The 24,848-nt window shown below is 46.8% G+C and overlaps 1 protein-coding gene across 1 annotated transcript in view; it reads left to right on the top strand.

Annotated features, from left to right (window-relative positions):
- The first annotated feature begins 9,606 nt into the window (after nt 1-9,606).
- Nucleotides 9,607-24,848, top strand: part of SMPD3 (sphingomyelin phosphodiesterase 3, neutral membrane (neutral sphingomyelinase II)) — a 76,918-nt gene continuing 61,676 nt past the window's right edge. Inside the window, exon 1 of the mRNA XM_004690440.2 lies at nt 9,607-9,721. The gene's annotated coding sequence lies outside the window, so the exon portion shown is untranslated. The remainder of the gene's footprint in view (nt 9,722-24,848) is intronic.

Raw genomic sequence — 24,848 nt, forward strand, 5'->3', positions numbered from 1 at the left:
AAAAAAAGAAAAAAAAAGAAAAGATTATGCACTCTGCATTCAAGCTCACAATTCAAAGCAGAGACTAACGATGTTTTTCCATAGGAGATGAGAAGCCCAGTCCACCTGCACGTTGTCCTTTACCAACCTGAAGCAAATACCAGTTCTTTACTTAGGTTTATAAGACCAAGTGAAAATGCTTTTAAAGCAGGGTTATTTATCCAAAGTAGTTTACGTATTGTTAAAGTTATCTTCTTATGAATCGAAATCACAGCAAAACTGAAAAACAGCTAAACAGCTGAGGTCATATAAAGGGAATTTCGAGGCACTGGGAGATCGTGGTTTTCTCCAAAACAACCTGGTAACCCGAAGAAGAGACACCAGATGTGGAACTGCCAGATTCATTCACTCCACAAACATTTGAACATCTATCATGATCCGAGCCTGGTTCCAGGCACTGGGGACACAGCAGCAGACAAAGCCAGCAACAGCCCCTGCCCTCATGAAACTGCACTCCAGGCAGGGGACAGAAGTGCCTGGCTTCCCTGACAGTGCGAATGCTGTTTCGTTGTCTTGGTTCTTTTCCTGCTGTTTTTCTTAGAAAAGGAGAACTTCTGATGAAGTCCCTTCGAAAGCTAATGGCTAAGTCAACTATTTCTTGCTATTCCCCTGCCAGGAGTGGGGTGGACCGTGCCAGGGCCTTCAGATACATGGAGAGAGCCATGCAGTCATGGCCTTCCTGGGGCGAGCCCCTGAGGATGCAGCTGATACACAATGGTTTAGATGTTCCCAGAAGTAGCTGTGGAGCCCCAAGCATGAGGAGTAGAGAGAACTGAGCCACAAGGTTGGGGCAAAGGATGACTGGGCAGAGCAGAAACAGGAATGGGACCTGGAGAGCCGAGATCTTACCGCTATGAATGGAGGACATTTCAAGCCAAGACCAACTCAGCTTTGCCACTTACTGGCTGTAGGATCTTGGGCTAGTTCCAGAACCTCTGTGGGCCTCAGTTACCTGGTTGTAAAGAGGGAGTTATACGGCAGCCAGTTCATAGGAAATGAGGGAAAACGTGTGAAGCGCCAGGGCCCTGCTCTAACACAGGCATTGGAAGACTCTAGGTCAGATGATGAGTAGGAACTTACGTTCTACTCTGTTTTTATAGTGGAGTTTATTTTATGTTAAGACAACACTCTCTACAGTCATATTTGGCAAGAGAATTAAAATCTGTGGTTGTGATCTTAACATGACAAAAATCAGTGTCAATGGTAGAGATAGAACCCTAGGAGGCTCCCTCTGAACATCGCTATATTTCTGGATTTCTGGTGTGACTGTGACCCCCCGCCCCCTCAATACAAGACTCCTGTCTAAGTTGGACACAGGGTGACCTTGGTAGAGAGCCAGGGTATGAGACAATGGCAGGATCAGATCAACACCAGTGTTGTGTATACTCAGATCAGGGATCCCTAAGGAAGGCGCACCCCTCCCATACCACTGTCACACAAACAACCAACAGGACTGATTCGGAGGTGATCCGGGGTGCAAGCACAGCATGCCCAGAGAGGCTGCAGATTCACAGAGCTCCCTCACTGACCCAGCAGCAGTGGCAGCTTCGGCCCCACTGACACTGAGGCCAATGGACCCAGGTGGACATGGTGGCAATCCGTGAGGCTGGGCTCTGAAGGCCTGAGCAGACTCAGTGGGGCGCCAGTTCAGAGGGACAAAGGGCTGCCTGAAGACAGCACAGGATGGAATCCCGGCTGTCTCACACCTACCTTTTGTGTGGCTCCAGGGCTGAAGAGCATCACCAGAAAGCTTCCTCCTGTGCCCCAATGAGATTACCACTGTTACAAAGCCCCAGGTGATATGCTTCATACCCTAGGCCCACCTCCTGGCTGCTGATAATGGGCCAAAGGCAGGAGAGGGAAAGCAGCCAATGTTTTCTATGTCCAGCAGGCCCTCTGGCTGCTGGGCTGTCTTAGGGTCAGTGGTCATCCTTTAATGGCCCACCAGTTCCTGCTGCCATACTATTCTGCCCTGCAGCTTTCTGGGCATGTCCAGGCCTGTCTGAACTCTCAGCAGGCTCAGAGTTCAGCTTTAAGGTATCTCCACTCCTCTCATGCCTACTAAAGAATCAAAATCCCAACAATAACATCTTGTGCATGCTGGTGGTTAGCATTTTTCAATGTACTTTTCATATCACCTATGTATCAGTTAGGATTTTTAGTTCCAAGCAAAAGCAACTCACTTTGGCTGATGTGCAGAGCAAAGGACATAAGTGGCATGATAGTGAGTAGCTCACAAAGTCTCTACCAGGGTAGAAAATCAGGCTTGGAAACACAGGCAGGAACAATGCCCCACCCCCCCAGCTCAGCAGGGGTCTCAGAAGAATCACTGACCCAAGGCTGGTGTGCCGTCCCTGCCACGCCCACCACAGACATCCTCGTGCTGGGCCTTGTCTGCAAAACCGCTGGCACTGGAATCGGAGGTCAAACCGAGGGGGAGCAGCAGAGCAGGCCTGCTCTTTGCTGTCACTAGCATGCCATTCAGATAAGGGGAAGGGTGGCCAGGGAGGGGGCTTGTCTGATGGGAGGGACCTGCGCCTCAGGCTGGGGCCCCCACAGCCACATCTGCACTTCCCTTGAGGGGTGAATTCCTCAAGCTCAGGAAGGAGGCTCAGCTGCCAGGCAACCAAGGAGTGCAGTGCATGTCCACTCCTGCATCGCATTTAATTGCCACAACATGTGAAGTTGTCAAAATGCCTCTTGATTATGCCCATTTTAGTCAGCAGGAGCGGGACCAGCTTCTCTACTAACACAGCAAAACAAAATGGGGCAAAAGCAAAATTTTGTTTTCAGGTTTAAAAAGATCCACCACAGAAGTATAGGATAAGAGAAATTGATTTTGGCTTCAAGTCACATAACGAAATACTTCAGGTCCCCGTTGAATTTAAACTTCACAAAAAACTCCTGAGGAGGAGGTAGCAGACATAGCCACTGCAGAGACGTGTAGGCAGAACAGCATCTTGGCTACTAAACCTGCCAGACTTACCTGGAGTTGACCATTCTAGTCTGCTCACATTTGCAGAGATGGGCAGTCAAGGTACGCAGGTTCTGTACATCTCATGTGAGGGTCCTGTTGCTTCAGAGGGTGGTCCTGGGGCTACATGGAACAGCAGGAAGCAAATGCCAGCTCAACACCTGTAGAACAGGGCAAAAGCAAGACAGGTTTCCTTGTGAGGCGATGAGTTCCCCCTTGCCAGGGGTATGTAAGCAGAGACTAGTGATGTCTAGTTGAAATTTTAGTCAAACTACAAGGTGAATGAAATCCCTTCCACTCTAAGAGACCACTGGGAGTGAGCCACAGGACAGGACCTCGCCCACCAAGAACCTCCCACAGACCTAGTAAGCGAGCCAGTCACTGAAAACCGTAACAGAAAATGTGTACTCAGTAGATACAGATTATATACAAAACTAAAAGTACCATATTCTGTTCCTTATTATATTATTATATTCAAAAAATGAAAGTAATGCCCAAAGGTGGGAGGGCTGGGGAAAAGCTGGGGCTGGGTGAAGGGTATCCCCCCTTTCTGAAAGCAGTGTGGCAGAGGATGCCAAAACCCAACTGAAATCACATTAATCCTTCAACCTAATTACCACTCACTTAGGAATGTAAAGAATAATTTATGAAAGGTAATTGCTATAAACTTGAAGGTAATCATTACACCATTACTAATAATAAACAAAAAGTCTTAAATAGAGGAGAGGTTAAGTAGAGTATGGTATTTGATGGAATACTAAGCAATCACTACAGATGGTGTTTGTAAGGAATCTCTTTTCCTGGAAGGCAAGTCCTGCATCCTATTTACCACTGTAGCCTCCGCTCTGTCTGGAACATAGAAACACCTCATTAAATATTTGTTGAGTGATAGCTGAATGAACAACTGAACAAATAGGTTCAATTTTAATTTAACATACTTTACTAGTACCTGTTATATTCCAGGCGCTGTTCTACATGCTGTGAGTACAGCTATGAACAAAAGAGAAAAAGTTTCTACCCTAATGGAGTTTATTCTAGAGGATTACTGGAGACTGGGAAAAGAGACAGATAAATGATAGAACAAGTAAGTATGTTACATAGTAATCAGTGCTAATGAAAAAATAAAAGGCAGAAAAGGAAAATGAAGAATGCCAAGAGATGTCAGATCTAGGGAAAGAGCTTCCAAGCAGAGAGAATAGTAAGTGCAAAGGCCCTGAGGCCAATTAATGAGGTGCGATTGATGAGCAGTGTGGGGGTCCAGGTGCTAAAGCAGAGCGGTACAGCTAGCAGATGAGGCTGAGGAGTCAGCACTGGCGGCCCTGGAGGCCACCACAAAGTCTTCAGGGTCTCTTCTCAGTGGGACAAAGAAGCTACTGGAAGGGTTTGGGCAGAGGTGTGACATGGCCTGACATACATTTAAAAAGCAGTGCTCCTGTTATAATAGTTTACGAAAGACAGAGACGAAAGGAAGAATTTTAAGCAATGGGCACATTATCACTGAACATTCATGAGTTGATTCACAAAATATTTTCTGAGCACCCACTGTCTCAATGGAATGAAACAGCAGGGCTATTTCAAGATTCAAAGACCTATCAACCACACAAAAATATTTTTAAATAACATTGGTTTTTTTTTTCTTAAGTGAGAGATTGTTCAAAGCAATTAGCTGATTTTATCCTTTTTTTCTTAAGAAATTATGGTGATTATTTTTCTCAATTAACATTTAGATGCGTATTTCATATTCTGTACCAAGCCCCATAATTATGAACTGAGCTGCTATTTGGGAAACCCTAAAGTTGGCTGCTTATTTGATTTGTCTTAAATATCTGACACAGCACATTTCTGCAGCATCACACACACTACCACATTACTGACAGGAGACCCTTGTGGAAAGTCTGGATGTGCCAGCAAGATTATCTAAAAACTAATAAAATCCTTGTAATCCTTTTCAAGGATGCAGAAAGGAAAATGGCTGCATTTCAAATTCTTGGCATTTCAAAGACATGAATTAAGCTCTAAGCTCTACATTTGAAAAAAAAATCAACACAAGTTCTCTCATTTTTGTTCTAAACTGAGAAAACAAATCGTTGCTAAGAAATGCAATTTGCAAAATTCTTAAACACATTTTCTAGTTGATATGCACATGCTTAAATCTACAAACTGTACCAAAATATAAATTGCAGGCATCACTACCATTGAACTTGGTTGCTACGACTTCACTGTGAAATCTGAATTGCTTTTTGGTTAATTTTATTCCTAGACATTCTGGTTTTTAGGTGGGTACAAAACTGATATTTGGAGATGATGTTGAGACAAATTCTTCTGTGAAGATCTGAAAGGAAGCTCGTTGCTTGTGCTCTTCCTTCTCTTTAAGTCTTGCATGAGGGGGCTTATTCTTAGCCTCCCAATATCTTAATTTAAGTAATACTCAAGCCAGGGCGTCTGCACCTTGTCCCTCTCTTCCTTTCCATTACCAGCTAACTTCCTACCCACTGTACGGTTCGGCAAAGGCCTACCAGCATTCCTCTGTCCCTCGAAGTGGGCATCTTTCTGGGAGACTTGCCAACAGCCCATCCAACAAATTTGTCTTTCAATCCTATGACCTCTATTCCAATTCAGCCTCCCTGTCTCTGTCCCTGACCAGAGCTTCTCCACCCCTGATCAGCACTGCCTGCCCTTCCTGTGTCCACCCAACTATCACTGTCCTCTCGTCCACCAAGAACCAGACCAACCATCCACGCCACCCTGGCTTCACCACCACGTCTCTTTTGTCAGCATTTCCAGTTCCCATGTTTTCTCCCTTCTCCAGTAAAATGCTGCCCTCAACCACACTCACCAGCAGCCTTCTCCATGTTCAATGAGGGCTGATGCAATGCTGAAGTCCACAGTTCCCAGCCTAGCGTCCCCACAAACTCCAGCCTCAGCAGGCCTCACCACTGCCTTCCAGGCGTGTGTGCTGCCATCAGCTCTCCCACAGCAGCCATCCTGAATCGTTCGCTCTTTCCCCAAGCCTTCTACCTGCCCTGTTTCCTCACATGAGCAGATATCCTTGCCTCCTAGCTCCCAAGAATGATGAGTACGGGGACTGAACTCCCTCAACTCCCAGAGCCTGTCTCCCAACCACTTTACCTGCTTTACTGACTGATCTACCCCCCCCCAAGACTCAGTCCAAACCCCTCCAGCTCTTACCCTTTTGCTAACTCCATCTTTCAGTCCCTCTCTTTCCTGTATCAACTGTCCTACTGGCATTTTTAAAATGTTCCAATCACTCCCAACTTGAAACAAAAATTGTCTTGGATCACTACATCCTTTCTGATTTCCTCCCTCCTCTTTTTCAAAATCAATCCACTCCCCAGGGTCATGTCCCACTATTGCCTATGTACTCAGACTTCTGCCCCCATTATCCCTCTGAATACTCTCTCCAAGGTCACCAGTGACCTCTCAGTTACTAAATTTGTTCACTTTTTGAGGACTTGACTTACCTGAGCATTCTGCATCGTGTCATCCGCCTTTCCTGCTGAGCTTCTGTGGCACACTGTTCTTTGGTGTTCTTCTCTCATTGTTCTTCTCACCTCGCCCTTGGGTACCCCTTTCTCTACCCATCCCTTAATTGTTGGTAAGTCCCAAAGGATTTTGCTTTTGTCTTTGACCTTCCTGCCTAAAGAATTTCATCCCCTTTGCTGGCTTCAGTTTTGATCTATATGTTGTTAACTCAGTAACTGAAGACTCTCCAGATCAGGTCGCTCTTACAAGATTCCAACCATCTCCTACCTATCTTACCTGGATGTCCCCCACTCACAAACTCACCTGCTCCTCTGGAGCCTAAACCTAGTCTTTTTTCTATTCCACACCTCGGGGAAGGGCCTCACCACCCATTTACTTAGTTACCCAAAACAGACACTTGGGAATCATCCTTACTCATCACCATGTTCCATGTCTTCTGCAAATCGCTCATAAAATCCTCCAAATATTTCCCCCCAATACCTCTTAGATCCACTGCCTCTTCCCTGTTTCCATAGATGTGTTGGATCATTGGAACAGCCTCCACACCACCTCATCTTCTGACCACGTGATACCTTTTCAAAATGCACATCTCCATAAAACCCTTCATTATTTTTAGAATACAGTTATGTATCTCAGCCTGGTATGCCAGCCTCCTCAGCACCTAACCCATGCCTGCTTAATCCTCCTGTGACTTAACTAGAAGATCCAAAGAACTTCACTGAGACCCTTTATCGCTCTAAGAAGGTAAGAAGCTAACTCAATGATTCCCTGGAATCTTTTGCAACTCTGGCTTCTAAACATCTAGAATTCCATCTCTTAGGGTTCTCTGCTGTAGAACACCCCTAAAACATCACAAAACAAAAAGACTGAGCATATACCTCACTGAAACCATGCAACTAGAAGAAAGAAAGTAGGGAATAGATCACAGATTATCTAAGGACATTAAGGGCTTGACTGTTTCTCCAGTCAAGTCAATTTCTGATAACCCAAAATAAAGTATTTGAAAACAGAGTAGCACTTGCTAAATGTTTCCTATTCACCCAGCTCCAATGGCCTTCCCTCATAGTTCAGCCAGGATCAAAGCCTCTCTAGTGACTCTTAGAAGGTCTCTTAGTTCTTCCCTAAAAGCAATACATTTCACTCATTCATTCCCCTATGCTAGTGTTCCCCCACCTGGACGTCACTGACTCAAGGGTAATAGGATTGCTGCTTTCCAGGTTCTATCTTTTTGGGTTAAATTAGGTTCAGGGTAATAGTCCCCCTGATTACTCTTTCAGCCACGAATTAATTATTCCCACACATGAAGGCATGCTCCCAAGAATTCTTTAGCTAAAATTCACCCCAAATGTCTGAATGGGATGACATATGAAGCATGTGTGGATTAATTGAACCATCTGGCTAATACCAGGGCACTGAGTGGGGAAAGTTCAGAAAAGATGCTACCTGGCAAGGTGGGCCTCCTACAGGACCCTATGACAGTGGGCAGAGGGCTGACGGCAGGGGAGGGGGGGTCAAACTGTGTTCACTTCTTAACTAATAGGTGCAGAGGAAGATCTTTTCCAGAAAGGGAGTGGGAGGAGGGCATTTAGACACAGAAAAAAGGGCCAACTGCTAGAAATAGAAGAACATGAAGAACTGATGACATTTAGGGGGGAATTGACAGTACTCCCAAGGAACAATAGGCATGAATCTATAATCCATAGCATCAGAAGCGCAAGGGACCTCAAAACATCCAGGCAAATTTCCAACTCACTGTAAACTGACACAATTTCTTCAGAGGGGTGGTATTCCTCTAGTTGATTACTTCTAACAATGGTAAACAATGCCCAATCTTACAAAATCAAGATTCTGAAGTTGGGGGGGGGGGGAAGTCAATCAAGCTTCAATTCATTTGCAAATTAACAAATATCTACTGAGTTCCTACTAAGTGCCAGCCAGTGTAGGCACTAGGCTGTATAAATGAATAAAATAGGGTCTTATAATCTAAGGTGGGAGACAGATACTTAACCGTGCGGGTAGGGGAAATAGAGAAAGCAGTTCCAGCACAAGGTGGGGTACCTAATATGGAGCCAGGCATCCAGGAAGGTTTCGTGGACTTGAAGAGTATAAGGGATTAGCCAAGGGCAGGGTGGAGGGAAATGTGAGAGAAATGAATGCCTACGGCTTCCCAGCTTCAAAAGAAGTTCGGTGCTGCAAGAAGGGGGAGCCCATGCTTATCTTGAAGGGGCTTTCCAGCGACCTTAAAGTGGGTTTAATTCCGGAGGCACCGCGAAACCAGAGAAGGGTTTGAAGTAGAAGCGCCCTCTAGCTACGCCGGGGGAGGTGCTGCGGGATGCCCGGAGGGTGGGAAGACAAGCTTGGGAGGATCCTGATGGCCCAAGGGATATGACAAAAAAGTAAAACGCTCTTTTGTGACAAAATCGAGACGAGAATAATGGGATAAAGTTCCAAAAGCGGTGGGAAAGTCTCCTCTGTCCTCTTCACCTTTGCTGGGAAAGCTAGGGGCTCTCCCACGCTGTTAACCTGCCCCTCCGAGCGTGAGCGGGGGAACGGCTCCTTGCCCTTCTTCCAGATCTAAAAACTGAGGCCCAGCGTTCCAAGGTGGGGCCCAGTGGGAATAAAAGGATCCGAACGCCTGCCTAGAGGCTGTCCCAAGTCACGCACGGTCCTTCCAGGGTCCCGCGGCCTGCCCCCTAGCTCTGTCAATCATCGCCAACAGCAGCCTTCGCCATGGAAACCGTCCTCCCGCCCAGCTCACCGCCTCCGTTTCGTCAACGCACCCTGTGAAATGCAGTCCATCTCGGGTCAGCGGCCCGAGGCTTGAGCCCACCACGAGTGCTTACTGAACTACAAGTTCCAGAAGGCTGTGCAAACACTGCGGCGGTCTCTGGGGGATGTGGTTTTGACCGAGAGCTGGAAGAAACCCAGGGCGGAGCCGAAGGGAGTGGGGACGGCGCCCCCAATGGGTGGCCTCCTGGGCGTGGCCCGGATCTCCATTGGCTACGGCGGTGCGGAGGAGGCGGGGTCACCGGAATGAGGCGCGGAGCTGTTCGCCGCTCCAGGTGCTGAGTCCGAGGGAGGCTCCGGACGCCAGAACCTCGGTCGCCGCTCCCGCGGCGACACTCACCGCCGGGAAGTCGGGGCCCAGAGCCCGGAGCAGCTGGGTGTGCTGCAAGGCGCTGATTGCCCTCCCGCATCTCTGAGGTCAGTGCTGCTGGATTCTCTTTTGTTTTATTGGGGAGGAAATGAACTGAGGTTTGAGGGGGCCTGGGGAGTTGATGGGACCTGTCCTCAACACACTCAAGACCATCTGTCCCAAAGAGCTGCTGACTGACTCCTCACGGCCCTGCCTGTGGCTCGGTGCCTGAGATCCGAGCAGCTTGGGTTAGTGTGGGCTTAATGCCATAAAGGGGCTCTTGAGTGTGAGGGTCGAGAGCTGGAGGATCCCCCTCCCATTTCTCCTGAGAAAGCCACGAAAACTGGGAGCCTCCCTCCCCTTGTGCCCGAAGTCGAGGCTGCTCGCTTGCATTATAAAGGAGGGGTGGGAGTGCTGTAGGATCAATGGGGGGGGGCGGCAGGGGGGCCCTTCCTCACAATACCTTAGCTGATGGAGGTTACAAAGGGGTCTGGATGTGATCAATGAGACCAGTGGACTCCTCCCCTCTCAGACCCTCCTGGGGTGATTGAGGAAGGGATCTGTGGGATGTCCGTGCCCATCACTCTCCTGAAGCCTAAGGTTTTATGATCAGGAACTGGATGTCGATGGAGACAGGAGATTCTTCCCCCTCCCACTTGGCCCCGCCTAGGTAACTGGGGGGTGCAGAGGAGGGGAGCCTAGAACATGAGGGGCAAAGGCGGGAGCCCCCTCCCCACCCTGCTTGGAATCGCTGATACAGGAAAGCACTGATGGATTTTCAGGGTCCTCGGTGTTTGCGTTCAGCCCGGCACCTAAGATTGGAGTAGCCCGAGGGTGGGGCGTGCAATGGGGGAAAGTAAGAGGGATTGAGGCACTCCTCCCCTACTCTCCCTTCCCGGGCCTATCTCCCAGGCCCTCTTTATCTGGATCCAGGCCAGGAGCTCTAAGTCGAGATGACCCTCCATGTCCCACCCTAGGGACATGGGGCTCCTGTAGCGCAGCGTGAAACCAAGCCCAAAGTACGTGCAGAGTGGGACTGGGCGAGTCCTTCTCAAGCACCCTGGAGCTCCAAGCCGATGCCCTCGAAGCCCATACACCCTCCGGGCTGCGCGGCTTGGCGTGGGGCGCGCCCCAGATCTAGCCGCAAGTCCTGCGTCTGGAGCACGCGGCGGTGGCCGCTCGGGGGTGCGGGGGCTTTCCCGCTCGGCCACGCGTCCGCGAGAGGACAAAGCGGCGGTCTCGGCACTGGTGGGCCTGCGCCACGGGCTGGGGGGGGGGGGGGGGGGGGGGGGCGCGGCCGGGGAAGGGGGTGGGGGAGGCTTCGGGCGCGGCGCGAGGAGCTTCAGCGGAAACGTGCCAGGAGCCGGGCGGGAGACAAAGCGCGCTCGCTACACTCCTCGCGGGCCCGCGCGAGCTGGGATGGAAAATCCCGAGGGAGGAGGCGGTTGCACCCGGATAGGGCACTGTGCCCGCAATATTCTTCCCTGCAACCCCCACCCTGCCAGCCTGCCCCCCAGGATGCCGTGTGTGCTATGGTAACCAGGGTCCCTTCTGGGGGCGGTCAAGACTTGTGACCAAAAGGACGCCTACAGCGGGGGGCTGGAGGGTGGGCGCGCTGGGGGGAGGGGGATATGGAGGCTCCACAATGCTGGGTGCAGGTTATCAGGGGCACAGGGTCCCTAGGAACAGCCTGACTGGACACTGAATACCCCTCTCCCACCCCACTCTGCCCCTGACTATAAACCGTGTTAGTCAAATTTGGTTGCTGGGTTCCAGTGTGTAAGTGTCACAGTGTGACTGAGTGCTCAGGCAGTGGTGTGAATGTGCATGACTGGGTAAATGTGCCAGTGTGTGCACCAGTGTTCATGTGTGTGCCATACTGAGCTTGTGCCTCTAGGTGTCTGTGTGTGTGTGTAGAAACACCCTTACTGCAGGCCTGGAATTTGGGGGGAGGACACAGAGAGGTCACTCCTTCTGCTCTGGAATCACACTAATGACTAGGGTTCCAGTGGATGCTGACACGGTGGGTGCAGCTTCAGTGTGCCTTGGGCTTCGCCTGCATGTCTGGGTGTGGCCCAGAAAGTGGGACCTTACAAGCACTGTAAGGGTGGGTTCTTCTGGCCCTACCACCCTTACCAGTGGGTAAGAAGAAATCTTATCCTGCTGTAATGGGCTGCCATCAGGACCTGAATTCTGGACACATACCCCTACCACTAGGGGCTGCCAACTGGGACTCCCAAATCTCACCCGTGGAATCCCTTATGGTGTGGGTGCAAGATTGGGTGTCAAGGCAACTTTAATCACGTTGGCTTCCATGTCTAGAAGGGCGATGAGTTTGGGTTGTTACTCAGTGACAGCACAGCAGGTATACTCACAGGGAGGACACAAGTTTGACACAGAGAAACTGGTGGAGAAAGCGCCCTTAAGAGAGTGAGAACAGCCCTCCAAGACCTGCCCACTCCCAGCAAGTACCTTAACTTAACAGCACTTTTACAGCAGAGGTGCAGTGTGGTTTTGAGATAATCCACATCACAGATCCCAGTACCCTAAGAAGCTATACTAAGGCCACTGGAATCTCAGAAAGACCAGTGAGCATTCAGTGAAGCCACCATGCAGCCCAGCCCTGTGTGGTCCAGTCTCCAGGAGTATCCACTGCCAGTATCCACAGTGACCTCTGCTGGACAGAAGAAGTTAAACCAAACTGTAATTTGGCAACACTCCCCTACAGTGTGGAGACTCACAGAAGGGGTGGACACTGTTAGGAAAAAACCACAAACCCTTCTTCTATCTGGGGACACCTTGTCTGCCTCTGGAGTCCTAGGTGATGTTCTTGTCTGCTGTTCCTTCAAGCTAGTTCAAACAGTGGGACTGCAATTGTCCTTGTCCATATGGGATATTTAAAGAGGGCCCAAAGGACCCCATTCAAGTTTCTGTCCAGTGAGGGGTGGCCATTAAGTCCATTTAAAAAAAAGATATATTTATGCATACAGAACTGGGTACAGGCCAGAGGTGCAGGGGTGGTGAGTGGATCCATCAGAGAGAGGGGGGCAGAAGAGGCTGACTGATGAAGAACACTGCTGAGGGGAGCAGCAGGCGGGTCAGGAGAGGTCTGCCACACCATGTGGTCACCTCCGGGGCGAGGACTGAACTCATGCTGAAATACGGTTTTAGCTTCTCAGTGCTGTGCTTTAACCCGCTATGCCACCAGGGAGGGCCCTTAAGTTCTTTTTTTTTTTTTTTTTGTAGGAAAATGCATGGAAAAAAATTTTCAAGCTCAGGGAGGCTCAGACATCTGTCTTGTCTCCTCCTCTATTATTCCTTTCTCCTTTCTTTTCCCTATTTCTCCTTTCTTCTCTCATCCCCATTATTAAATTACCCAATAACATTTCTTATAGAAAAGCCTTTTCCTCAGTAACAATATGTTCCCCAAAATGGCAGCTATCAGGAGGTTACTACTAAATGCAAGAAGCTGAGGAACAACAAGGGGGAACTGGATGCGAACCACTCAGCCTTAAATGCTCACTTAGTGCCTTGTACCTCTTCTCCTGGAGTTGTTCTGAAGGGCTTCCACGCAACCACAAAGTCTTTAGCACTCCTCAAAGGAAAGGAGGTATTTAAATACCTGGTATTGTTCTTACTTTGGCATCCATGTGATTTGCATTGAATTATGTGACTCAGTATCATAAAGTAAAAATAGGACTTAATCTCTTCTTTGCCTGTTCAGAAGGCTGCATATGTGTGCTGTGTTCTGTACCGGAGAGTGAAAAGCTGAATTATCTCATAAACTGAACCACCTGCTTCTTCTGATTAGAAAATAGCGTTTAACATCACCTGCAGGCAATAACGTTATTTTTTTCCTTTTAATTCATACCTGAATTTCTTTGTCTTGTAAAACCCTTATTCGTGCTCAGACATTATTACTTTCATTTGAGGTTAATGAAGTATGTTTAATCCTTGTACTGAAGTCCAACAGATTAAGTATCAGCAGATACACAAAGATGTAGGTGTATTTCTGTTCTTCTTGGGCTCAAAAGATAAATAAATACACCTTTGGAGTTCATAGGAGAGAAGAAAAGGGCCCGAAGATTCTTTAAACCTTATGGGTGGAGTTAATGAGTTTCCGAGGAGAGGTTCTTCAGAATTTTCCAGGAGGCTGATTGTGTTGAAGAATCTGAGGATGCATGCAAGTGGGATGTAGGCTGGGAATGAGACTGCAGCCCTCGGATTCCTAAATCTCCACACTAAGGCAGCCTTTCTGAGCAAATCCCAGTCCTTTCTCCTCCCTCGGGCAGCCAGCGGTCTGGAAGGAGCGGAGCTGTCCTAGGTTCTGGAACATTGGCCTCAGTCCGTTTTGTGGGAAGGGAGGACTTTCTCAGACACAGAGCAGAAGCAAGCTGCGAGGGCCGCAGCCTATGTGAGGGTTTCCCCACAGCGTATCACAGAGCAAAACAGGGGGAAGCAGAGCTGTAGCAGCTTTTACTGCATCATTTCAAATGAACTCATCACAATCCCTATTTAAAGAATTACAAGCTAATAAGGAAACATTTCTGAGTCAGGATCTTCAATGTAAGAATGTATTTAATCCACAATCCTATTAGGTAGGCAGTGGTGTTATTCCCACTTTCAAGATGAGAAAATGAAGCTTGAGAGGGGCTTGACCATGGTCACACAGATCAGAAGGAGCATTTCAGTTTCTAACCTGGATCTCTTGTTAACTTTCAGAGCTACTTCCTCACCTCTGTTTTTTTTCTACTGCTCTTATAGAGGCAAAATTGAAGTACTGAACTACGCTAGATGAGACTCTAACCAATGTTAGTGGAATGGGATTGGGGACCAACTAAGATTCAGATGAACCACAGAGCCCTCTCAAATTCAGCAAGGATATTTCCACATACTTTCATCTCTTATCTTGATACAGGCTTATTGGCTGAACCTGATCACTAAAGAAAGGAAAAGGGACTATAATGATTCTCATCAGGACTGGTGGCTTAGGGTTTTAAGGAGTGGAACAATTTTACAGGTCAAGCCTGAATGGCAACAAAACGTGGGGGTAGGGCTGGGGCTGTTATCACTTGACAGAATATATACAGAGCCAAAGAAGTAGGACTTATCTTTATTCAGGAGCATCCTGTGCCAATGCTGAGGACACTGGTAGATTACTAAGGGGCTCATTTCACTTATTCCCTCTCAGATTTTCACAGCAAAGCTTCTAATACCAAAATAAAAATGGTCACTTTTGTGAGCCTCAGCCTACCTTAGGGAAGCATCACATCCCTCCGTCATGTCATCAGAACCCATGTTCAGCCATATATATATGGCTACAGGATTCCCATAGCAGGTTCGAGATCCCAGCTCTCTAGGGGGCAAAGCCGCTGCTCCAACCTTGCCACACAGCTAGGCCCTGTGCCTTAGAATGTCCCCACTCAGTAGCTATAGGTTTGGTGTTTAAAGAGAGCTGAGAGGAATAGGTTTGTGCTTTCATGTTTTTTCTCTCAAAACTTCAGTCTGTACAACACCTAGATAGGGAGCTTAGCCTATTAAGAAAATGCCCTGCATCGGGGTCTCCAGTACATTTTGAGTAACTTCTTCCCCTTCTAGGTTGGGGCTTTTCAGGGCTCTGACGCAAGAAGCAAAGACTGCTACTGCTTTTCCTGAGGGCACTGGGAGGCCAAGGCCTCAGCTCCCCATCTGGGTCTGCTCTGACTCATATGACCGCAGACAGATTTGATTGTTTTCTTATTTAGAGTCATTAATTAACTCTCCTCAGCCTCAGAACAGCATGTAATAAGAGAGGTCATTTGTGGGGGTCTCTAGGCAGCCATGCCTACTGCTGAGCACCAGCGCCTGTCTCACAGGATCAGGAGATGGCTTTTAATCCTGGCTAGAACCCTGCAGAAAGTTTAGATTAAGATTTTAGGCCAGTATGAGAACGGAAATAAAAATATATGAACTGCTTAAACTACTATAGTTATTCTGGCAAAAACTGGGAGACCTGGGGTCCTTCAAAGAAGAACAGAATATATATATATAAACTATATATAAACTAACTTATTGATTGTTGAATGTTTATTCAACAAACATTTCTCAAGCCTGCAACATGGAGCTGGGCATAGTGTACACAACCCACTGGGATAAACAGTCATAGAAATCTTGAATTAACAGAAGCAGCAGATGCAGAAACCCTGAATGGGTGTGTGTTGTAAGCAGTTTTTTCAGAAATGGAAAGACTCTTAGTAACAATAAGCCATTATCTCTCTTTTAACATGAAGAAAGAGACTGAGGGGAAGGATTGTCTCTGGTCACAGCCCCAGTCAGGGGCAAAGATGGGGATTAGAGCACAAGTTTTATAACTTCTAAAACATGTTTGTCTTACCCTGTCGCTCTCTTTCTTAACTTATCCACAGGGCACACTTCCATTAACATAGTCTTACTTGATCCAACTTAGTCTTCCATAACCCTAATGCAAACCCTAAACTTCATAGTAAAGTAGAACTGATAGGTGAAATAGGGAAAGGAGAATGCTCATTTTTATATATGTAGTAAATACAAAATAGTAGCCAAAGAACACTTGAAATATAGCTAGTCCATACTGTCCTGTAATTATAAAATACAGGCAGGATTCTGAAAAATGTATATGAAAAACATTCATAATGTTAATATTGATTATAGGGGGAAATATTTTGGATCTACTGAGCTAAAGAAAATAAATTATAAAAACTTATTTTACTTGTTTCTTTTTACTTTTTTGTGTGTTTACTAGAAAAATTTATACTTATATATGTAGTTTGCACTTATAACTCACATTTCCTTTTTTTTTTTTTTAACATAAAATTAGGGTGCAGGCCAGAGGTGCGGCAAGGTGAAAGGCTCACCAGAGACAGAGTAGGGAATAGAAAGGGCTGACTGACTGAAATACACTGCTGAGGGGAGCAGCGGGTGAGACAGGGAAAGTCTGCTGTACCATGTAGGTCGCCTCACTGGCCACAGAGTGAACTCAGGGCATAGAGGTGACAGCACTGAGACTTACCCTCTGTGCCACCAGGGAACCCTTCACATTATCTGTCTACTGGACAGCACTGTTGAGGTGTACTCTCATTTAGTAGGAAATTTTCTTTGGTTCTACATTTAGGCTATATGACCTTGGGCAAGCTGATAAATCTCTGCACTTCTGTTTCCTCACCTGTCAAATGAGGACAAGAACAGAGCATACCTTCTCCATTGTAAGTTAAATCATATTAGAACAGTGACTGACACATAGTGAATGTTCAAATAAGATTAGCTGTTGTACTATTATTAGAATCTCATAATAATACAAAATCTTAAGAGATACTGGCCACTAAAAGAACAAGCCATTTTCAAATAAATCAAGTAAAAGATTTACCACTAGTTAAAATGTGATAGAAAACACTTGCTAAGTATAAGTTCATGATAGGGCCCCAATTTTCTGGCATATAATTATACTGAGGAGATTTCAATCCATTTACAGAAGCACACAATGAATAAACAAATTAGTTAATCATATTATGCACAGGTCTTGACCTCTGCTAATGAGTTGAGGAAGAGGATGATTAGAGGGTGCTTGTAACAGACAGCCTAAGAGTTCTAAGGCTCCAAGATTCACCAGGGAAATGAGAATCTTGTGCTCTAGGAGAAAGATTCTAGACAGGAGACAGACATACCTGAGGCCAAAACCGCTCTGCCACCAGTTGGCCTTGATCAAGACACTGAGTCTATTTCCTCTTTAGTAAAACACACACAGCACCAGCCAGGAAGTGGTGGAGACTAAATTAGATAATGCAAATAAACACCTAGTACCTAGTAGGCACACCAAAAATAGGTCGCTTAGACTAAATGGGATTTTGGGTGTTCTTTGATAGGGAACTCTCTGTTCTTTAGCAGAGGATGTTCTATTCAGAAACTCCTCTTTGCTACAATTTCACTGCTTCATTCCTCATCTGCCTAGTCGCTTAGGAGGTTGAAAGGACAGACTCAGCTGATTGTGTCTACTAGGATCTTGGTAGCACCGGGCACACCATCCTTCGGGTTTTCTTAGTCCCTTAAACACCTGAGGTCCTTCTCAGCAGTGATGAGGCAAGCTGCAAAATGGGTACTATTTCCCATCACATTTATCCTGATGTTCTGATATACTTACCTTGGTGTTTAGAGCACTGTACATGCAACCATGCTTTAAAAATGAAAGGACATAAAGCTGTAAGTCCCAGGAGAAATGTGGTCTCCCGCTTCCCAGAGCAGGTCATTGATCTATTGCTGCTCACCCTGGAGAGGCACACTGCTGCTTCTTTGACCATCTCCCCCTCTTTCAAAAGGCTGCCTCTGGACCAAAAAGAATACCTGTTAATTTCAGTGAGCACTATGTTAACAGACTCTAGAAAAAACAAGACCAGTCCCACAGAAAGTATGGGGATCCCTGGAAATGTTTTAGCAGGAGAGCCACACAGAGGTGTGTCCTAGGTCAATGTGAGGAAGAACCTATGGGTGGATTTACCCCAATTCTGCTGATAAGCTCCCAAATTCTAGGGTTAATTTCTTTTGTGATAAGGTTTGCTCTTGAAATGATTGTTCTTGTCATTTCATTGTTCTTATATCATTCACTCTTTTCACCTAACAAATGCTGAATAATGCATAGCTGGAGTGGGGTATTTTGACAAGCCTTGTTCTGAAGGAGCAAGGGGTCGGGCTGGGGAGAGGAGCGGTGCCCATGTGCAGAGTGAACCAAGGAACAAGTGCTTTAGTGACCGCAGGAAACCGGAGTAAGGCAGGTTGGCCAAGTCAATGGGGAATTTGTGGATCCCAGTAAGACAGAAGAGAGTCTGACCATGTCTGCTTCACCAGCCAACGTGTGGCCTTAGGCAAGTACTTTGACCTTTCCACATACAAGAAAATTCTTAATACAACCCCTCCTTTATTGAGTGCTCACAGCACACCAGGCATTGTGCGTACATTTCTTATACACCAAAGAGCCAGTGTTACATCCTGTTCTATAGCTGATGGAGGCAAGTCTCAGGAACTTACAGTAACTTGCCCAAGCTCACACAGGCAGTAAGAGGTGAAACCAGAACCTCAACCTAGGCAATCTGACTGCCGAGCCTCCTCTAAACCACTGTGATCAGCAGGAGTCCAATAACTTTCAGGTTATTTTGCAAGATAGGAAGGCTTTTGGTGGGTTATGTTATAGACCAGTCTTGTGCTAAATCTTCTGAGTGGACACAATATGGAGCAGCTCTGAGGGTTGGCAGGGTGGGGCAGAGGGCAGGGGAAATCTGTGAGCAAATGACAGGGTTGGCAGTGCCAGAGCAGTGTATTCCATGGGCCCTGAAGTGGAGGGTGGGGTTTCACTAGGAAGTAGGGGCTTAGAAAGCCTTGAATGTCCAGTTAACAAGCATTAAAAAACAAAAGTCCATAGGCAAAGACAGGAATGTGAAACCTAAAGCCACCAATTTGGGGCAGCTGACCACTGTGGCACTTTGTAACCATGTGGAACATGCTCACCGGGCCTGCACAGAGCTAGAGCTCTGGAGCATGTGACCAGAGGACACCACAGTGCAGTATTCCTACCCGTTTCTTCAATTTTCAAAGAATGCGCAGGCCTCTTCTGTCACCCACTCTACCCAGATGCCCCAATAGAAGGGTGGGGAGCCTGCCACTAACTAGTACTGCTGCTCATGTCAAATGGAGGGGTGCACAGGCTGCCAGAGTGCAGATGCCAAGTACAGCTGCAGTTCCTAACCCAGGCAAACACACAGGTGGCTTTTGAGCAGGAAGGAGGAGAATTCTTCCCCTCTGGACTGAGGCCTTTTCTCTACAGCCTTGGTCCATGATTCCCTGAGTGGCTGCCTCCCAGGATGGCACCGTGAGGGGCCAAGATGGCGTCACTGAAAACCCCAAAGCCCTTCATAGATGCAGCACCCATCCCATCCAGCAGTGGTCTTCTCCCCTGCAGAAAGTCTGTTTCACAAAAGGAGATTTTTCTGAATTTGCCATCTTGAGTTCATTCTGCTTATTTCTCTGCAAATGCAGGGAGAAACTAAACTCCAATCCCCTTAGGCTGGTGAGAAAGAAAATCTATCTTTTCCAATGGCTATAGTCACAACTGACCAGCAGATTTCTCTCCATGGCTGTCCTTCCAATAACAAAGGAATACAAAGGCAGGAAGGGAGAGGGACACAGAATGCAGTGCTTCTTCAAAGAGGCACCTAGAGTCTGTGACTGGGAGGCAGGAGGGAGCGAGCTCTCACGGCTGAGAGCCCCTTGATGAGTAAAGAAGTAGTTTTGATGTGCAGGACAACAGAGGATGAAAGTGATCATGGCATTGCGCTGTGTTTTCTTTGGAAAGTCACGCTAGGGTTCCAAGGGCCCTCACAGTTCTGGAAGGATAAACACAGAGGTTGCAAGGCCATACAGATTCTGACAAGCTGTCTAGGAATAAGTCTCTAGTGATTTTAAACATATCACTAATGAGAAATGACAAATACTTGGTAATTTGACCCCAGTAATGATTAACGTGTGCCAGCATACTGAACACAAGGTAGAATGGTGAGTTCAGAAGAATAAATTAAATCGGGAAATGAGAATAATAATAAATAAAGGCACAGATGTTTTGAATGGCTGGACATCAGAAGTCAAACTGTGGTTATTTCAGAGCAGATTCAGCGGCCAGGTTCACTTCACATGATCATTCTGACCCCATCGCTTTTACATGCCTATTAAGATATTCCTGTGAGAAGCCCTATCACCAGACCTGGCACACAGTAGGTACTCAGCAAATGTTCACAGCTTCTCCATGCATTTGGTACCTGTGTCAGGTGTTAAGCGAGAAAGGTGAATGAGACACAGTCCTTGGAGAGTTAGCCAGCTCTCAAACAGAACAAAGAAATGTGTGAGTGAACATGGCAACCTCATGATGTTCCCTCCCAGATGCTTCCTCACACCACTGGAAAAATACAACTCAGCAGGTGAGCCAAGTTGGGATCTTATTAATACGGCCACCCTTCTCACATCAGATCTGAGGAGGTCCAGCTATGGGGTCAAAGAGGAAAAGGCTGGCAGATTTCTGAAATTTGTTGCCTACATTCAGTGAAAATGTTTTTCTTTTAAACATTTGAGAGACCTGGTTGTGAGAGCTTTGCCTGCAATTAGAGCATGCTGCCACAAGGGTGGTCCAGACAGCCGAGCAACTGTCTTTCAGTTGTTAACACCTTCAGAGGAACAAAACTTTAAATTGCACATAAAAGAGTACATTTCATGAGATGAAGTGACCATAACCATGCGGGAAAGTGAGAGCTGACAGACAGGAATCTGACTAAAGTCATTGTGTGTGTACAGTATACAAAGACTAGCAGAGAGTCTCTGCCTTCAGGTACTTACTCCTTCAAGAGAACAGACAGGTAATTCCAAAAGGCTGAGACAGCTGGTGTAAGAGAGGGATGAGCAGAGAACACCAGAAGCACAGAGGGAAGAATGACTAACTCTGGTCGGGAGAACATACACACTTACACATGTGTGTTGGGTCCAAAGTTGACAGCTGAGTCAGAAAATTTACAACAACACACAGAGAAGGCGAACAGCAAACAGGCTGGGACAGTCTGAGCTGTAGTGAGTTGGGATTGATCTGCTGCACAGCCTTGTCTATATTACCTCCACCTCATCTGGAGCTAAGGTCTTGGCAGTGTCCACTCTGACCAATGGTTTTGGAGCAGCATGGAGACCAGAGTCATCATCTTAATTTCCAGTGGTCAAGTTTGGCCTTGTCTCAGTCCATGTCTGGACCCGGGTGATGCGACCTCTTGATTCCAGCTTCACCAGGTTGGCCCCCATAGCTCTAATCACTTCATGCACTGCCTTACCTCCTCACTAGCGAATCTGACCTGTGGACTGTTGCTGAGGCTATGCACTGGAAGCTTTGGCCTTGTGGGACAGAGGATCACTAGTGACAGGTCAGTCCCAACCATGTTTCTCTGGCCCTCCAGAAGAGAAAACCCCGTGGTAATCTTTTTGAAATATATCTATGTGTCAAATCATTGCATTGTATATACCTTAGACTTGCATACATTTATATGTTAATAATATCTAAAAAAAAAAAAGTGGGAAAGTAAAAGGTAACCACCCAGCCCCACTTGGCCTGTGTCTCCCAGACCCACTCTGCTTTTGCCAAGCCCAGCCCTCCCCTGTCTGTGGACATGGCAGTGTCCACAGCCATCTTGCATGAATTAAAAAAAAAAAAAGCCCAAGTGTTTAGAAACAAGTTGTTTGAAGCTGTTAACGAGCCTATAGAGAGAATTTTAACATACATTAGAGCAATGCCTAATGAAGAGAACAGACAAATGGAGGCAGTGAAAAACCCCTCCTTGAAAGTCTACTACCACTCTTAAAGAACATATTTAAAAATAATTCATGTGTCCAGGAAGTTTGATGCCTGGGCTGCCAGACTCTAAATTACCTGTAAAAGTCAGAGAGAGGACCCAGCCCCCTGAGGACCCCGCCCACTGCCCCTCGGCCGGACTCTGACATCTGGGCTCCTCCCCTCTGTAGAGTCCATTCTGCCAGCTGGGACCAGTCTGCTCGGGCTGTTTTTCTCACCCAAGAGGTGCCAGCGGACACCTCTTCCCGGGGTTTCCACAGGCAGTGGTGACACTTCTCATCTTGCCCCTGGCCATCTCTGAGCACCGGCTAGCTGGGCCTGAGTGTTGCCTTCATCTCGCAGGAAGCACCAGAGCACTTCCCGGGAGTGGCAAACAAAGGAGGACCAACAAGGGCCTTTAAAACTGCTCTGTGAGGACCAAAGGCGAGGAGACGGCCAGGCTGAGATAAGCAGAGCTGCTTAGAAACCGAGCACAGAGGCAAATGAAATCATTCATTGGTAGATACAGCCTGCAGACCAACGGAGTAAGAAACAAGATGTCTCCCTTCCAAATCACTGCAGAAGATAAAAAAAAAAAAAAAAAAAAAAACCATCAGCCATGGCTCAAAAGTCAGAAGAGAAAAGAAAGGCAGCAAACATAAAAACAAGGTGACAGGAGGCCACCTGAAAATGGCTATGACTTTAATGTACCCATTTAACTTTCCCTTGTTAGATTAAGTTAATACAAGAGACTCACCTAAAATAAAACGATCCACGGGGAGGCAAAGCTAGACTAGGTAAATGCAAACAAAGGAAAAGCAGCAGTGCTCTATCAGACAGAGCACAATTTAAGGCAATAAGCAGTGTCAAGTAAGATAAAAAAGGGTAATTTTATATTCATCGGAGCAATTGTAAAAACGTAACTGTTCTGAACATTTGTATACTTGGGGTTTTAGCATTAAAATAGTTGAGGCAAACTCATTACCGTTAGAAATACAAGATGAAGACGGTTGTGGATATAAATTTACACAGGACTCCCAGCACCTGACATCAAGTAGCCAAAACATGAGTAACAAAAGGAGTGATAGATACACTGATGAGCTGAGCTGAAAGGTGCCTGCCGAACTTCGCACCCCGCACTGCTGTTTACTCTGTTTAAAAGACCTTCATGGACTGATGTGATGAAAATGTTAAATTGAGGACAAATTTTTATGTATAGAGTAATTATAAATGTAACTTTTCAAACCCAGACCACTCAAAAGCATATACTAAAATGTAACATTTGGTGTACTTAGAGGTTAAAATTTAGGTATTTCAGATCTTTCTTCAAAATGTTCTTTAATAACCATGTGAGAGCCTATGAATCAAAACAAAAATACAGGGGAAAAATCCACAGCATAGGATTTATACTTTCTACAGTTTGAGTAAAATCTAATGAAATCAGCAGAAAGGAATCCCAGCAGGCCCCTCCACCTGGCCTGCTGGCTCCCTCAGGCCCTGCCAGTCACTGCCCCCTTGAAGCCCTGTGCTTCCTGTCTCTCCAACTCAGCTTCCACCTTTTGACCTGCCCTCAAGTTTGGGCCCTCAAACCTTGTTGCCTGAGACAGAACCTGGTCTCTTTGCTTCCCCTGTCTGTCTGTGCCCCTGGAGATCTCACCCACGTTTGTAGGTAATGCTCCTGATGTGCCAAGGACTCCCCAGTTCATCTCCAGCCCCAAAGGCAAACGCCAGCTGGCAGAGGAACAGTGAGGCCACGCAGAGCACATGAGGGGGCACAGGGCTGAGGGGAGGCAGGGATACATGGGGGGTGACGATTGTTGGGCCACCATGGTCACATGTGAAGGCAGAGCCCATGAAAGAATCAGAATCAGTCATCAGCTGAACATGATCTTCTCTGCGCCACTGGAAAATGAAGCCTCTGGCTCTGATCTATGGGACTGTAAATATGGTTGCAGCAGTCAGGAAGGAAAACAAAGACAAATTTAAAGAGCCAGGCCCAGACTGCCCTGCCCCTTGGAGGGCTCCCCTCCAGCCCTCAAAATCTCTCCTGCTCGCCACACATCCAGCTACCCTTTTCAGAGAACAGCCCCTGCTCCCCACTGAGATTTGCTGGTTAGTGGTTTCTGGTCTGGCCTCCTGACTTCCCAGGGCAGAGCAGAAGGTCTGTAAATACCCTCAAGTCTTTAATCTACCCGCAAAAAAAGTGAGGATGAGATCAGGTTTTTAGCTCACTGATGTGGTGTGTTAATTTAAAGGTACAGTTTCTTTTTTAAAGGACAAAAATAAACGTAAGTACTCATTCTAAACCTGCACTCTTATCAATTTCAGCTTAAATACACACTCTCATTGGAAAGAAAAGTACTTTAAGAGAGTGTTCTAAAATTATTACATATAATTTCTTTTGGAATCCTGGGCCTGGATTGCTAGCCAGTTACCATTTTATTTTGAAGGGTAAACATGGATGAGACCACTCTTTAGAAAAAGGTCTCCTGAAATACTATGTAGCATTCTGGTTTGGAGAAGAGAAATTGTTAAGGAAGCTTGAGCAGTCACTGAACTCTTTAAATTTGCAAACTCTCCTTAGACATGAAGAAAATAATTCCTACCACAAAATACTGCTGTACCGAAATTCACAGTCTTACGTGAAGTGCCTAGGACAGTGCCTGTCTTGTAGCGGGAGCTCAGTAAACAGCAGCTCTTATTATTCTCATAGCAAACTGCCCTGGCCCCTCCCCTGCCCTCCCCTGCCCCTGCCCCTGCCCGCCCCTCCCATGCCTCTAAATTGGGAGGGTGGGGGTGAGGGTGAGGGGGGGGTAAACCCATGTGTTTTCTCAGGG

The sequence above is a fragment of the Condylura cristata genome, unplaced genomic scaffold (assembly GCF_000260355.1).
Source record: "Condylura cristata isolate star-nosed mole 26May11 unplaced genomic scaffold, ConCri1.0 scaffold00028, whole genome shotgun sequence".
NCBI lineage: Eukaryota > Metazoa > Chordata > Mammalia > Eulipotyphla > Talpidae > Condylura > Condylura cristata.